Source organism: Schistocerca americana, chromosome 11 (genome assembly GCF_021461395.2).
Source record: "Schistocerca americana isolate TAMUIC-IGC-003095 chromosome 11, iqSchAmer2.1, whole genome shotgun sequence".
In the NCBI taxonomy this organism is placed as follows: Eukaryota; Metazoa; Arthropoda; class Insecta; order Orthoptera; family Acrididae; genus Schistocerca; species Schistocerca americana.
The window spans coordinates 91,251,435-91,269,408 of NC_060129.1; the positions used below are offsets into that span (position 1 = coordinate 91,251,435).

At 44.1% G+C, this 17,974-nt stretch overlaps 1 long non-coding RNA gene across 1 annotated transcript in view; it reads right to left on the minus strand.

The window, feature by feature from the left end:
* Positions 1–1,597: 1,597 nt before the first annotated feature.
* LOC124553579 overlaps positions 1,598–17,974 on the minus strand; it is a 39,076-nt gene continuing 22,699 nt past the window's right edge. Inside the window, exon 4 of the long non-coding RNA XR_006968064.1 lies at positions 1,598–1,626. This is a non-coding gene — a long non-coding RNA (uncharacterized LOC124553579). The remainder of the gene's footprint in view (positions 1,627–17,974) is intronic.

Genomic DNA, 17,974 nt, shown 5'->3' on the forward strand with positions numbered 1-17,974 from the left:
GTTTATGCTCAGTGCATCTGTCCTCCACGCTCCTGATAGCCCGACCATTGTACGCTATGCCACAGCTACAAGGAATGCGATATACATCCACCTTATGCAAACCAAGATCATCCTTAACAGAACAGAAAAGCACTCTAATTTATATCATCTGAACTGGATCCACCAGAAAATTCGTTTTCCTATGGAGGTGGAAGATGATGGTTGCCTTCCCTTTCTTGACGTTTTGGTTAGGAGGAAGGTTAATGGACCATTGCGACATGCAGTTTACCGGAAACGTACTCACACTGACTTGTATTTACAGGCTGATAGTTGTCACCATCCGGCTCAGCGTGAAGGGGTACTCCGTACCTCGGTACACAGGGCACATGTTATTTCCGACCCTGAGACTTTGCCAGCTGATCTGGCCCATCGTGAAATTACATTTCGTCAAAATGGTTATAGTGCAAGACAGATTGAAGGTGCGTTGCGCTATCGACCAACTGTGCACCGGGTGACTGATGATAATACTGTGTTGACACCTAAGTCTACTGCCTTTTTGCCTTACTTACGAAGCCCTTCCAACAGCGTCGGTCGTATTTTACGGAAATACGATGTGAAATGTGTTTTCCGACCTCCATCTAAAATCACAGTGCTTTTAGGTTCTGTTACGGCTGATCTTCGTTAGCATAAGGCGGGTGTATATCGCATTCCTTGTAGCTATGACATGACATATATTGGTCCGGCTATCAGGAGCGTGGAGGACATATGTACTGAGCATAAACGCCACACACGATTACAGTAGCCAAGTAGATCAGCTATTGGCGAACATTGTTTGGTAACCCTATATTATATAACAATACCGAAGTATTGGCATACACGTCCAACAATTGGGACGGTGTTATTCAGGAGGCTGTTTGAATTAGCGAGCAACCTTGTAAACAGAGACTGCGGTTTTATGTTTAAAATCTGCTTGTAATCCTGCTCTCTCCCTTGTCAAAAAACAGAGGAACAGAGTCAACATTACCTCACATGCTAACTCCTAGTATTTCACTATCGATACCTCTGACTTCTGTCATCTTTTAGGGCACTAGTGTGAGTCATCTTTCCTGAATTACTCCAAGAACGAGTGTTTAAAATTGTTTGTACATCGCCTGTCCGTTACAGTTTGTGCCTTGAATATGGTGGGGTGTACTCCCGCCGAAATATCGGTGGTCGCTGTACATATTACCTGACTGAATTCCTGTAAGTTGTTTGAATATCAGAAAGCGATAGTTAATGATAGCGTATTTCCTCGCATGGGTATATCTAATGAAACTGAATGCCAGAAATTATACAGCTGGCTAATCACACACATGTACACCTGTGCAACACAGAAGAGTTGCCTCTCTCGTGCTTACCTGGTGTCTGCTTGAGCCTCTGCAAGCAGGCGAACTAACTCCACAAAAGTGCTCGGGTAGCTGCGTGCAGCGTCAACCCAGCCCTCCGTGGCCATCACCCTGAGGAAGCGGGTGCTTATGAAGGCGACGGCGGCCCGCGTGAGGCCGGTGCAGGAGTGCCGCATGGCGGACACGGCGGTGGCGGTCGCTGTCTCAACGGACAGCTGCGCAGCCGCCAGCTGCTCGCACGCCGGCTCCACTGTGGACAGCTCTGGAACACGGCCAAACTCAGAAAGCCTCTGCGGCCCCCATACTTGTGTCAGCCACAAGTAGAACTGTGTCAAGCAAAAGCTGGGAAATGTTGTCCATCGTACGTCTGTCCCAACAAAACGATATCCTTACTGTGTAGAATTCATGCCGAGGTTGAATAGATCCATATCTTTAATGCTATCAGTTAAGGAATTTCTTCCTAATCTGCACAAAAAAGAACTAAGTCGAGATCATACAAAGAAACTGGTACACCATTCTATTATCGCGTACGGCCCCAGCAAAAGTGCAGCAACACGACGTGGTATGGACTCGACTAATGTCTGAAGTAGTACTGCAGAAAACTGACGCCATGAATCCTTCACGGCTCTCCATAAATGCGTAAGAGTACGACGGGGTGGAGATCTCTTCTGAACAGTATGTTTCAAGGAATACCAGATATGCTCAATAATGTTTACATCTGATAGCCAGCGGAAGCGTTTAAACTCAGAAGAGTGTTCCTGGACACACTCTGCAGCAATTCTGGACGTGTGGGGTATCGCATGGTCCTACTGGAATTGCCCAAGCCCGTCGCAATGCGCAATGGACATGAATGGATGCACGTGATCAGACAGGATGCTTACGTATTGTCACCTGTCAGAGTTGTATCTAGCCATATCAGGGGACCCACATCACTCCAACTGGACACGCCCTACACCATTAAAGAGCCGCCACCAGCTGGAGCAGTTCCCTGCTGACATGCAGAGTCCATGGATTCATGAGCTTGTCTCCATACCTGGACGTGACCGTCTGCTGGATACAATTAGAGACTAGTACAATCAAGCAACACATTTCCAGTCATCAAAAGTGCAGTGTCGGTGTTGCCGAGCCCTGGCGAGCCGTAAAGCTTTGTCTGATGCAGTCATCATGGGTACGCGAGTGGGCCTTCGGCCCATATAGATGATGTTTCGTAGAATGGTTCATACACTGACACCTGTTGATCACCCAGTTTTGAAATCTGCTGCAATTTCCGGAAGGTTTGCACGTCTGTCGCGCTAATCAATTCTTTTTTCGTCGTTGATCCCATTCTAGCAGGATCTTCTTCTGGCTGCACCGGTGTCAAAATGGTCCTACTGGAAAATCCCCACTTAATCGCTACCTTGGAGATGCTGTGTCCCATTGCTCGTGCCTCGGCTATACCAAGACGCTGAAACTCACTTAAATATTGATAACCCACCATTGTGGCAGCAGTAACCGATCTAATAACTGCACCAGGCAGTTATATAGGCGTTGTCCACCGCAGCACTGTATTCTGCTTGTTTATATGTCTCTGTATTTGAATACCCATGTCTATACCATTTTCTTTGGTGCATCAGTGTATTTCCACAGGAAGTCACGTAAAATTCAATTCCGGCACAGTACTGAGAATGGCAGATTAAAACTGCGTCCCAGACCGAGACTCTAACTCGGGACCTTTGACTTTAGCACGCAAGTGGTCTACCGCTGCAGTGTGAAAATCTCATTCTGGAAACATCCCCCAGGCTTTGGCTAAGCCATGTCTCCGCAATATCCTTTCTTCCATGAGTGCTAATTCTGCAAAGATTCGCAGAAGAGCTTCTGTGAAATTTGGAAGGTATGAGACAAGGTACTGGCGGTTGTAAAGCTATGAGGATGGATCGTGAGTCGTGCTTTGGTAGCTCACATGATAGAGTATTTGCCTGTGAAAGGCAAAGTTCCAGAGTTCGGGTCTCGGTCCGGCACACAGTTTTAATTTCGACAATTCTCATTGATATAATATCTCAGTTATAAGGGCCAGTTATTACTGAAGGTATTCCCAGTTCCTTTTATACTCAGTGTCTACAACGCCTACATTAGAGGGTCAGTTTGAGCTCTTAAATCAGATGTTACACCACTATTTAATTCTGTAACTAAATGTAAAACTCCTGAGAAGTAACAAAGCCCAGGGAAAGGGAATGTAACAGCCAAACTTCCCGTAAATGGGGAAATGGATGTATCAAATACACTGCCAGAAAAAAAAGTAACGCACCTCGAAAGACGACGTAAGTTTTGTGCTGATGTCGAGATTTGCCATCTAGAGGGTGGAAAATGTCTGATAATGGTTTCAGTGTCATCCGCAAACATATAGCAGAGTTGGATAGCTATCAGAGTGGCATGTGTGTGTACCCTCTAACGGGGGATGGTCACAGGAAGAAGGCTCAGTGTGATGCAAACATGTGAAGAGAGCAGGCAACCATGCCACGGAGACCCACACGTGCTTCCTATGCTTCATACAAGCTACTGAGCGAGTTTTAGCGGGCTCAAATTCATCTGCTTCTATATCATACTCCGCAAGGCATCTAATGTGTGGCGGAGGGTACTTTCGGTACCACTACCTGATCCCTCCAACCCTGTTCCACTCGCGAATAGTGCGTGGCAAGAAGCCTCTGCATTGGCCCTAATCTCCCGAATTTTGTCCTCGTGGTCAATAAGCGAGATGTGTGTGTTGGGAAGTAATATGTTGTCCGACTCCCTCTGAAAAGTGCTCTTCCGAAATTTCAATAGTAAATCTCTTCGTGATGCACGACGCCTCTGTTGTAACGTCTGCAAGCGGAGTTTGTTTAGCATCTCCTTAACTCTCTCAGGCCAGCTAAACGATCCCGTGACGAAACGTGCCGCTTTTCCTTCGATGTTCTCTATCTCCTTTATCCCCTCTACCTAATAGGGATCCCAGATAGATGAACAATACTTAAAAATCGGGGGAAAAAGCGCCTTATAAGCCACTTCTTTCTTCGATGAATTACATTAATATTCTTCCGACGATTCTGAGTGTGGTGTCTGCTTATCCCACTATCTGTTTTATATGGTCATGCGACTTAACGTCGCTCTGAACAGCTACGCCTAGATAGTTTACGGCAGACGCTGTCTCCAGCTGTTTGTCGTCAATAGTGTAGCTGTACAGTAGTTGATTTCTTTTTCTATGTATTTACAATATGTTATATATATTTACATTCAGGGTCAACTGCCAGAGCTTGCAGCAATAATCAATTCTCTGCAGGTCGTTATGCCAAATCTTTATCTTCCGGCCTTGCTACTTCGGTGTAGACAACTGCACTACAGTGAACAACCTCAAACAGCAGCTGAGACTTTCTCCTATATATATATATATATATATATATATATATATATATATATATATATATATATATATATATATATATATATATATATATTGTAAACATCAACACATCCCTGTGGTACTTCGCATATTACCTTTAAAACTATCGATTTTTTTCCATTAAGACCGACACACTGAGTTGTGTCTGCAAGAAAGTGATGAATCCAATCGCAAGTCTCCTCCGATACTCCATAAGCACATATCTTTCTAATTAAACGGCAGTACGGGACGGTGTGAAATGCCTTACTGTAATCAAGGAATACGGCATCAACCTCAGCACCGTTGTCCACTGCACTGTGGATCACATGGAGGAACAGAGCTAGCTGAGTTTCGCAAAATCTCTGTTTGCGGAATCCATGTGGCCTTCCGACTGGCGGGACGGTCCTTTCGGAGAATTGCCGCACAAGTTGCATACGGTACGTCATTTGTACAGCGGTGCCGGTACCAGTGGTCACGGAAATATTCTCATACCTTTGGAGGAGGTTTTGGCTGTCGTCGCAGCTCAGGAGCTCGCCAGGATCATCGTACTGTAAGGGCGCCAGTGGCAGACCATACAGCTGCCACAGCCCAGATAGGAGGGCTTGTGAGTCCAGACATGTTGATCCCGGACTGTTCCTGACTGGTTATATAGCAGTGGGACTACAGACACGCACACGTCTAGCGTGTCTTCCACTCACGCCACAGCATCGACGCGCACGTCTGTACCGGTGCCGTCGGAAGATGGAATGGGGCGCCATGGGTTCTAGCGATGAAACAGGGTTCTTCCAGCACCCTGTGATGGTCGTTTGTGCATACGACTTAGTCTCTGTCGTCGCTGTCCCTCAGAGTGCATTTGTCCAAGACACACTGGACACACCTAGGGCCTCATGTTGTGGGGGTGAGACAGGCTGTAATTCTGGAGGGTACGCTAAACACCGCTCGGTATGAGCAGAGTGTTGTTATATATGTTCTTTTGCCATTCTTGCGATAGGAATGTGGTGTGTTGATTCAACAGGATAATGCTCGCCCACACTCTGCCCGTGTGGTCTGCAAGACGTGCGGCAACTCCCCTGACCAGCACGATCTCTGGCCTTGTCTCCAGTCGACCACGTGTGGATATGGTGGGACGAGATTTCACTCGTGAGACTCGTTAACCAACAACTCTCACAGAAATACGTCAACATGCTGAGCATGCGTGGCATAACATATCGCAGTACAGTGTTCGTCACCTGTACGATCGACTGGCTGGTAGAGTGAGAGCCTACATTGACGCCCATGGAGACTACATCACGCACTAAGGCTGGTGTTTAAGCATTGGTCGATACATCGCACTTCAGAACCGCTTGTGCTACTCGTCTGTAATCACTTCATGTGTGCCTTATGCACTGTTGCAACAATAAATCTTGAGCGACTTTGGAACCTCTAAGTGGAAGTATTAATTTTTATTTGTTTATTTTTGGCCAGTGTACGCCAACAGCGAAAACTGCCCACCGATTTCACAGAGACCTTGTAATCCGCGACATGCGACAAGAAGTCGTACAGGAAGCATGTGGCCGTATTAAAAAACTGGAGCAGCACTGCGCAATGATGAGAAGGTTACTTACAAGGGGAGGCCGTGACGTTGGGATTACGGATTTACTTCAAACTCTGTACACTTTAGCTGGCCATTAGAAAAGCGTAATGTGCTAGTAGTAAAGTGCACTGTCGTGGTAATTCAAAGAAATCCTGAAGAGAAGTTTTACGCGTCTATAATGTAACTGACGTACCTGTGCGTGGGTGCCGGACGTTAAGAGTTCGTGGTGGTCAAGTGGTTCGTGCATACGCGGATGACCTGATGGTTCTGCACCGATATTCTGCAGAGATACCTCGACTGAAAGCTGTAGTCGATGATTATTGTCGGAGTTCAGGTACACTGCTCAGTGAAGGCAATTGCAGGCTTTGCGAGGTTTGGATGACTCCGTGGGCTACTATGGTGGATTGGTATGCGTCACTCAATATCATAACTGATCGTTGCCCACTCAATATGGCGACGCTCAACTGGAAGTCTGTTGCGGAAAAAAATCAGAGAGCGATACTACACTCATGATCGTAAATTAAGGATAATGTTGATACATGGTGAAACAATGCTCTGGTGGGCAGTCTGCGGGTTCATATCACCTGGAGGTATGACCATGCGGTGCATTTGACCTGCGTTCGTCGCACGGTATTGCTGGCAGCAGTCCACATGTGCAGAGGCGTGTTGGCGCATGTCAGAGTACGGTGCAGCGAGTAAGTGTGCAAATGTTTTCAGACGTGCTAATGATGACTGGGAGTTGAAAATGGCTCGAAGAATACATATTGATGACGTTATGACGGGTACAATACTAGGGCGACTGGAGGCTGGTCAAACACAGCAGGTCGTAGCACAGGCCCTCTGAGTGCCACAAAGAGTGATCTCAAGATTATGGCAACGATTCCAGCTGACAGGAAACGTCTCCAGGCGCTACAGTACGGGACGTCCACAGTGCACAACACCACAAGAAGGCCAATATCTCACCATCAGTGCCCGCAGACGGCCACAGAGTACTGCAGGTAGCCTCGTTTGGGATCTCACTGCGGCCACTGGAACAGTTGTCTCCAGACACACAGTCTACAGACGACTGAACAGACACAGTTTATTCGCCCAGAGAGCTGCAAGGTGCATTCCACTGACCCTGGTCGCAGGAGAGCAGGTAAAGCCTTGTGTCAAGAATACAGAACATGGAGATTGGAACAGAGGTCCCAGGTTATGTTCATGGACGAGTCCAGATATAGTCTGAACAGTGATTATCGCCGGGATTTCATCTAGCGTGAACCAGGAATCCCTAAATGTCCTTGGAAGGTACATGTATGGAGGTCGTGGTTTGATGGTGTGGGGTGGGACTATGATTGGTGCACGTATACCCCTGCTTGTCTTTGACAAAGAAACTGCAACAGGTCAGGTGTATCGGGACGTCATTTTGCACCAGTATGTCTGCCTTTTCAAGGGTGCAATGGGTCCTACCTTCCTCCTGATGGATGATAATGCAAGACCCCACCGAGCTGCCATCGTGAAGGAGTACCTTGAAACAGAAGATATCAGGCGAATCGAGTGCCCTGCCGGTTCTGCACACCTAAACTCCATCGAGCACATCTGGGGTGCTCTTGGTCGACGTGTCGCTGCACGTCTTCAAACACCTACGACACTTCAGGAGCTCCGATAGGCACTGGTGCAAGAATTGGAGGCTATACCCCAGCAGCTGCTCTACCACGTGATCCAGAGTATGCCAACCCGTTGTGCGACCTGTGTAGATGTGCGTGGTGATCATATCCCAAACTGCTGTCGGGGAACATGCGCAGGAAACAGTGGCGTTTTATAGCACATGTATTTCGGGACGGTTTTTTCAACTTATCACCAATACCGCGGACTTACAGATCTGTGTCGTGCGTGCTCCCTATGTGCCTATTCACTTAGCGCCAGTTTTGTTTGTGCCACATTGTGTGGCACCACATTCTACAATTATCCTTAATTTATGAGCATGACTGTAGAACATGAAAGGCGTTCTCTTACTCTGCTCCAGAAATCCCGAGTACTGGTTACATATGTGCTATGCAAAGCTTATTTCGAGGCCCAAGTTTATCCGGTTACCTCGATGATGGTGAAGAAACTACAGCAATTGACAAGACATATCTTTCGCTTACGGTATGAGGTGGTCACGAAGCCTCGTTCCTTTGGTCGTTGGGCTGGTTGACATACGAAGGAAGATGCAGATGCTATATGTGCGACGTACTGTTTTGATAACTCAAGAAACTTAAACATTCACGTCTCTTTCATTTCTCTGTGTCCGTCCTGCTGTTCTTGAATCCCCTATTGATGTTGGTCGCATACATTATAAGTTAAAACACGTTCGTGATTTCTATCTTGCGGTAGCTGTTTAGGGGCTGACATTTTATGGAGACCCATCCTCACTACGAAATTCCTACAGACTCGTTGGAAAGCAGTCTCTTGCCCGAACCTCGTTAAAAGACGATCGCCGCAAACAAGCTGGGGTACAGTCTGGTGCAGTATCAGTCTTCCGATGTGGCCGATGCGCGTAGCGTTCTGTTGGTATAAGGTGGTAAATAACTTGATGCCAACGAACGAGCGACTTCCCGTATCAGGTGTAGCGACACGGATCTATGTAGTCGTTGTACGTCAACAGGTACGGTACGACATCGCTCTACTTGTGGAGGTCATATGGCAAACTGAACTTGGTTTAAGAGACAATTAGCTTTCCGTGTTCGATCTTCTGAGACTTGATACACTACGGACATCATATTGCGACCAGATTCTTCCTTTTTTCCACGGTAGAAAACCCATACAATTATGTGGTTGCTGGGACACTTCGCTCAATATGTTGTAGATGACGAAGAGGAAGATCACATGAACTTAATGCAGTAGATTGTCTCGGCCTATTGGACATGTATGCGAATGCCTCGATATCGAGACCTCTTCGCCAACATGTTGAATTTGCTTTTCCGCAGGCAAGGTGTTGCTTAATTTCATTTTTCTGATGATAGGTGTTTCCTTTGTTATGTATGTTTCCCATCTGATTTGCTTCGGTTTGTTCTCTCCTAGCTTACCTGCTCGTTTTCTTTAGTGTTTTGACTCAGTATTGCAGCATTTCTATTGTAAAACGTGTATAGATGAAGTATGTACATACACACACGAGCGTATATACATAATAAATAAAAATTAAGAAAACTAAATAAACATAGCGACAATAAAGTTGTTTATACATATCGTGTGGCATTGGTGGTGGTTTTTGGGCTATGTTCTCGTTTTTTTGTCCTTTCTCCTTTTATTATTGTCTTGTTATGATAATTAATGTTTTCTCCCATTTGTAGCTTATATCACATGGTGATTTGACTATGGTCTTTTGAGGTTTCATGATAGTAGCAAGTCACTCTGATAGTAAAAAGAAAAAGTGGTGAGCTTTCAAGCTTCGTAATGCGAACGTGCCTGAGGCAACGGTTCACCTCCCACTCAAATCTTCACTTTTGCAACACAAACGTAAATTCTGTGACATTGAAAAAATGTGCACCCGCACTACTCGTTCTTGCTACATTAGCAACATCTCACCGCTACGTAGGTAATCTGCCAAATGGGGCCTGCCTCTGTGTCTGCAACTCGAAGCGTCAAGGTGCAAAGTAGTTTCGGGTAGCGCACCGGATTGAATGAATAACTGATTCCACAAATCACGGCAGCCATACATTTTCAAGAAAGCTCTAAGCGTTTCCTCATGTATTTGCCGACAGTTATAAATATGTTCGTTCTAATAACTAAATTTAGTTTAAAATATTATAGTCCAACCACATGAAATTCACTAAACTTCATATAAGTTCATGTGGTTTTTTAATTATATTACCTCTGAGATGTCATATAAATTAGAAAACATGACCCATGATTAAACAAACGTAGGTTATAAATTCAGTTTGAGCGGGAGTCCAGCCGTCGCCTTTTATACGGTCGTCTTACGGAGCTCGAATGCTAACCACCTGTCCGCCATGAACCCTAACTTTCAGTACCTACGCACAGGTATATCAGTTACGTAACTGACGCGTAAAATTTCTCTTGCGATTTTCTCGGACTTGCCAAAGTAGTGCATGTCACTATTCGCACATTACGTTGTTTTAATGCCCTACTAAACGTGTACAAAATTTGAAGTAAATCTGTGATCCCAAAGTCTGGACCTCCCCTTGTTAGTGTAACGTCAACACGTGTTGAATGAATGACGTTAATATTACACGTTTCTCCATAATTCACATGCATCGTGTTGTACAGAAGAAGTGAGATTGTATGAAAATTCCAGTACGTAACTGTCGAAGGCAGACTGCTTCTGACAGTTAACGTATGTAACATATAATTTCTGTTCACCTGTACAACTCGATGTATCTGATACCTGATGATGGTTATCGTGAAACGCATAATAATAACGTTATTCGTTAACCATCTGATGCCATTTAAGTAAGTGACCAATTCAACATTTGTACAGTACTGTTACAATCTGATAATGTTCATCCCAAAAAAGGGAAATGTCTCAAAATGCGAAAACTATCGAACTCATAGCTTAGTTCTGAACCCTTCACAGAATGCAACACCTAATTACCTCGAACAATTGGCGCCATGTCATTAGAAAATTAATTTGCCTTTCCTACAAACAAATGAATCAGAGGAGAAATATTGCCATTAATACTCGTTGTTGCTGTTGTGGCCTTCATTTCAGAGACTGGTTTCATGCAGCTCTCTGTGCTACCCTATCCTGTGCAGGCCTCTTCATCTCTGAATAACTACTGCGACCTACATCCCTCTGAATGTGCTCAGTGTATTCATTTCTTGGTCTCCCTCTACAATTTTTACCCTCCACACGTACCTCCAATACTAAACTGAAGGTCACTTCACGCCTTAGAACGTGTCCTACCAACTGATCCTTTCTTCTAGTCAAGTTGGGCCTCAAATCCCCCTTTTCCCCAATTCTATTCAGTCCCGCCTCATTAGTTACATGATGTACCCATCTAATCTTCACCATTCTCCTGTAGCACCGTTTTTGAAAGGTTTCTGTGGTCTTCTTGTCTAAGCTGTTTATCGTCCATGTTTCACTTCCATACATGGCTACACTCTGTGCAAGTAGTTTCAGAAAGGACTTCCTGACACTTAAATCTGAATTCCATGTTAACAAATTTCTCTTCTTTAGAAACGCTTTCCTTGCCATAGCCAGTCTACGTTTTATATCCTCTCTACTTCGACCATCATCATTTATTTTGCTCCTAAAATAGCAAAACTCATTTACTACTTTATGTGTCACATTTCCTAATCTAATTCCCTCTGCGATCCTGATTTAATTCGAATACATACCATTACCCTCGTTTTCCTTTTGTTGATTAGACTTTTATGACACTGTCCATTCTTTTCAGTTGCTCTTCCAGGACCTTTGCTGTCTCTGGCAGAATTACACTGTCGTCGGCAAACCTCAAAGTTTTTATTTCTTCTCCATGGATTTTAATTCCTATGTACGGCATCATTCCTACGGAAGGCGTCACCATTCAACCATACAGTACAACTGCACGCCCTCGGGAAAAATTATGGCTGTAATTTCCCCTTGCTTTCGGCCATTCGCAGTAACAGTACAGCAAGGCCGTTTTGGTTGGTGTTACAAGGCCAGATCAGTCAATCATCCAGACCCTTGCCCCTGCAACTACTGAAACTAACCTCCCCACCAACAGTAAGGTACATGGTTCATGGTTTGTAGAAGTACAGGAAGTACTTTATAACATAAAATGGCAAAGTAAATTTTGAGTTACTGAATAAACTAGGAAATAAATACAGAGATTGGTGACTCTTGTATAAACGGTAGTTACTGATGGTTGCTCTATGCATGTGGAGGCACATAGTCAGAAGCGAGGCCACCAAGAGTATGCACTATCAACTGTTATTTTTAACCTATAGACAGAGCAGTCACTTAAAAATGTGAGATAATGGTAGAGGTACAGTAGATGTAGAGGCAAAGGTGGAAAAATGGGCCTCTGCTGGTATTATGGGCGCCCTACACATTTGTAAGTACAGGCCACTAATTCTAGTGGAGAGCACATGAACTAGTTGCCAAACTTCACTGCAGAGTGTGCAGACGCAGTAGCTGTCATGGTTTGTGAGTTAGTTGTGCTGTGAATTTTTTCGCTGTCATCAAAAGTTTGAAAGGTTGGTGTTTATTTGAATAAAACTCAAATTTCTAACATGTTATTACTAAAACTAAGGTAAGGCACGTATTTGGCTTGTTGTTAGGATGCCGTTTCACATTAATTGACGTCGGTTGCGAACCAAACTAACCGTAGACAAAATCGTTTTTCCCAAGATGTCGAGGGTGGATATATGGGCCCCTTTTGCTGCCGGTATTATGAGCCCCATAAAATCAATCAGATTTTATGGGACCATTTACAAATATTGCTACTCTTTATGTTTCAGATGCCTCGAAGACATCTTCTACCATCAAAAAATCGAAACGGCAATCGTGGGACAAAGCAAATATGTCAAATGCTATTGTAGCTATTAAAGAGAAAAAAAATAGGGTTTAAAAAAGCGGTTAAAGTGTACTCTGTCCCTCGTTGTACGCTCCAAAGGCTTTCACGAATCGATAAACCGGTCGAAGAAATAGTTAATATTAAACTGGGCCGTCCACCGGTTTTTACCACAGGGACTTGAGGACGAACTGGTTAAATATCTTCTCATTATGGAACCCAAATTCTACAGCCTTACCAGAAATGACGTCAGGCGCATGGCCTATCAGCTTTGCACAAGAAATAAAATCCCTCGTCCATTTGTAAAGGGCGAAGTTTCTGGTCGAACTTGGTTTGACCATTTTATGTCACGGCACAAAAATATTCTGTCTATTTTAAAGCCATCTGCAACTTCGATTCACGTGCTAATGGGTTTAAAAACAAGCTGTCGACAATTTCTTCAGTTTACTTGAAGCTGCGTTCAGTAACTACAAAGATCCTGCGGACAGAGTTTTTAATGTAGACGAGTCAATAAATGTCTCTGAGCACTATGGGACTTAACTGCTGAGATCATCAGTCCCCTAGAGCTTAGAACTACTTAAACCTAACTAACCTAAGGACATCACACACACCCATGCCCGAGGCAGGATTCGAACCTGCGACCATAGCGGTCGCGCGGTTCCAGACTGTAGCGCCTAGAACCGCTCGAGCACTGCGGCCGGCAGACGAGTCAGGTCTTACTGTCGTTCAAAGAAAAATTACTCGTGTCATCGGCCTGAGGGGAAAAAGCCAGGTTGGTGCATTATCTGCAGCTGAAAGAGGATCACTTGTAACGTGTAAAAAGATGCTTATGTGTGTGACTATTGTGAATAGACTAGACATAGGCTGTGAAAATCATCCCACCAGTAGACTGATTAACAATGTTCAGAGTGAACGTTTCTTTCATTATACACAAAAGTTAAATAAAATAATTTTTTCAAGTTTTTGTTTCTTTTTATTTCAAACTACCTTGGGGCCCATATTACCATCACAAATTCTTGACGCAACAAAATGTAGACTATCAGGAAAAGTAAAATTTTGTTTTAAATATTAAAAAGTTGAACCAAAACATGTCGTAACTATTTGCAGGACATATTAGAGAAATGTTTTATGTTAATTTCAGGTGATTGTACTAAAAATAAAAGGTGTTATATAAAAAAAACAAAGTGGGGGCCCATTTATCCACCTTTACCTTTAGTGATACTGGAGGAAAGAATAAATGAGCTGATGCCTCTGCTGTTTTACCTGAAAGTGAACAAGATCTCGACTCTTATTATATTGATAAAGTTATGACGAAAAAGTGTAACACGAAAAAAATTTATCTAAATCAAAGGTGATGGATTGTGACAAATGACGACAAACGGGGGTCTGGGTATGTATATGTGATAAACAACTGCAACAAATTGACTCACGTACTTAGGAAAGAAGACTACTAGAGGTAAAACAAGCAAAGAAGAAATAACAAACAGAACCGTCCAAGGAAAAAGTCCCTTCAGGAAAAGAAAACGATATTAACCTCTAAAAGTAACAGGCCACAAATCAGGAAAAGTTTCCTGTACACATATATGAAGATTGTGGCCTTGTATGACAGTGAGACTTTGTAGACCGGGGAACGAAGAGAAATTTTTCGAGGGGAGGTGTTACAGGTGAACACTGAAAATAAAATTAATTGATAAAGTAGCAAATTACAAATAAGAGGATACTGTTATAAAACAAAAAGATGACTGTATGTCTATTGACAGGTAAGGTGCTATTAAAAGCAGTAATAAACGGACACATCAATGTAAAAAGGGCCAGAGAAAGACTACGACTGAAGTGTGCAGCTAAAACTATAAAATGTATCGGCAGTGTCCACCCCCAGTAGCTGAGTGGTCGGCGCTATGGACTGTCAATCCTAAGGGCCTGGGTTTGATTCCCGGCTGGGTCGGAGATTTTATCCGCTCAGGGACTGGATGTTGTGTTGTCCTAATCATCATTTCATCCCCATCGACGCGCAGGTCGCCGAAGTGGCGTCAGATCCAAAGACTTGCACCAGGCGAACGGTCTACCCGACGGGAGGCCCTCGTCACACATTTCATTATCTGTAGCAACTCCGAAAGCAAATGTGGAAGAAGCCAGAGAGACCCGAAATTTTGAGATTAGAATTGAGCGCCAATGAAGAAAAAGTCCCTACATTTACTGTAGAAGAAACGAGTTAGCAAATACCATACTTTACCCCTTCGCAGTTTCCTTTACAACTCTCAAAATTTCTCAGCCATGTCATGTGAACATTGGTGATCTACGTGTCTCTAACAGTCACACGGTTGTTCATTGAATGCCACACTGCCTCCCTGCTTAATGCTTTTCTTCTTACTACATCATTGCCACCAGTGGTATTTTATCAGCACATGTAATTTACACCTTTGACAGCTGGAACTATGTTTATGTGCACTGTTTCGCATCATAAACCAATTACACAACATGGCAGTCTTTGCTGCCCTGAGCCGGTCACTGTGGCCGAGCGGTTCTAGGCGCTTCAGTCCGGAACCGCGCGCCTGCTACGGTCACAGGTTCTAATCCTGCCTCAGGAATGGATGTGCGTAATGTTCTTAGGTTAGTTAGGTCTAAGTAGCTCTACGTCTAGCGGACTGATGAGCTCAGATATTAAGTCCCACAATGCTTAGAGCCATTTGAAGATTTTGTTACTGTTCTGCGTAGTCAACAATCACAACGGAAAATACACCAAAGCGCCAAAGAAACTGGTGTAGGCATGCTTATTCAAATACAGAGATATGAAAACAGGCAGGATATGGCGCTGCCTATATAAGGCAACAAGTGTCTGCCGCTGTTATTAGATCGGCTACTGCTGCTACAATGGCAGGTTGTCAAGATTTAAGTGAGTTTGAACTTATTGTTATAGTCGGTGCACGAACGATGGGACACAGCATCTCCGAGGCAGCGACGAGGTGTGGATTTTCCCGTGCAACCATTTCAAGAGTGTACCGTGAATGTCAGAAATCCGGTAGAACATCAAATCTCCGATATCGCCGAGGCCGGAAAGAGATCCTTCAAGAATGGGACCAACGAAGACTGAAGAGACTCGTTCAACGTGACAGAAGTGCAACCCTTCCGCAAACTGCTGCAGATTTGAATGCGAACCATTTAACGAAACATCACCGATATCTTCAGAGCCGAAGGCCCACTCGTAAGCCCTTGATGATTGAACGACACAAAGTTTTATGCCTCGCCTGGGCCTATTAACACCGATATTGGGCTGTTGATGAAACATATTGCCTGGTCAGACGAGTCTCGTTTCAAATTGTATGTAGCGGACGGGCGTGTATGGGTATGCAGTCTATCTGTCAGTGAATCCTGCATGTCAGCAGGGGCTGTTCAAGCTGGTAGAGGCTCTGTAACGTTGTGGGGCGTGTGCAGTTGGAGTGATGTGGAACCCCCGATGCCTCTAGATACGACTCCGACAGGTGTCACGTACGTAGGATTCCTGTCCGAGAACCTGAATCCATTCGCTTCCAATGTGCATTCCTATGGACTTGGGGAATTCCAGCAGGACAACGCAACACCCCAAACGTACAAAATAGCTACAGAGTGGCTAAAGGAACACTCTTCTGAGTTTAAACATTTCCTCTCGCCACCAAAGGCTCCAGACATGAACATCATTGTGCATATCCGTGCTGTTCAGAAGAAATCTCCATCCCCCCCCCCCCCCCCCACGTACTCTTGCGGATCTATTGACAGCCCCGCACGATTCATTGTCAGTTTTCTCCAGCACTACTTCAGACGTAGGTTTGGTTCTCTACCACGGCACTTCTGCGTGCTCGCGGGCCCCTACACGATATTAGGCAGGTGTCCCCATTTCTTTGGCTCTTCCGTGTATCAACAGATTTGTACTTACACCGCCATGAGCTAACGACCGCCTAATAGGAACTTCTGAGAAAAACTACTGCACAGTGTCAAAACTGCGCCGGCCTCTTATAATACTCTGTTAACGTTACTTAGTGTGTAAAGAAAGTATCTCTTCAAACTCCACAACAGTAAAATTAGGTTTAATATTAGTGTCTATGTTGATACAGATTTTTCAGACTAACACTGAGTGCCTAATTTCAGTTTGGTTTTCTGTTGAAAAACAGTACACCGACGTACCTAGTTAATGGTCGCATTATGGCAATTAACTACATGCATTCACACTTTTTCTTGTCAGTGAAATAAAGAAGAGAGAAAGTATAATTAAACTACAAATTACAGTGCTCTAATGCACTGTCAAAACAAACAAATTTCTGCCGACCCTCATCTCATTCCAAACAAATAAACTTATGAGTCCTGAGGATTTAGAATCAGGACTTCCTCATGGTTACTACAGAATTCTTACTGAAGAGAAAAGATACTGAACCACTTCCTCCTCCGCCACGAATTTTCGGGACCAGTCTGCTACTACGCAACAAGAAGAGCTGAAGTAAACTAAACGAAGTCACAATGGCTCTCGTTTTCTGCATGGTGATGACACTTCAACTCAGGTTCTCTCAGTGCGCTTCTAAAATAAAACAAATAAATTCGCCCCTGATGTAATTAGTCAGACAGGTAAATGGTAAATAGGCCGTAGATAAGTGAAAAATTTGTTAAATAACGACCCGCAGCTGCTATGAATGTAGGGCATTCAAGTATGTCAACACAGAAAAGCGTAAAGGCTGTCTCCGACCAAGAACCTCCGGCAGGTCGTCCTGTTCCATGCCATAACGATTTGGTTCCTGGACAGATATGGATGGGGAATTATTTTCCTCTCAGTTCAAATCTGTCATGGGACTACAAATCCATTTATTCTAGAGAGAAGAAAGTGTAACACCCTTTCCCATTTTCCCACAGCCTGTTGTTCTGCTCCAGTGATGTGTGATCTGTGCGGTCAGCAGAATCGAGAAATTGCTTGGGTGCGGTATTTTATATACGAACGTTTCACTGTTGTATGTAATTTTTGAATTTCTTCAGGATATCTGTATAATACCTGGCCTAAATTCCTGAGTGGAGACAGCCATGTTAGCTGTATAAATAAAACATTTCTCTAGTTAGCAGTTTTCTGTCACCTTAATTAATGCTTAATATAATTACCTATACTTGTCCGGCACTGTAGTGTTTATCAGATATGTTTAGTTTATTCAAGTTT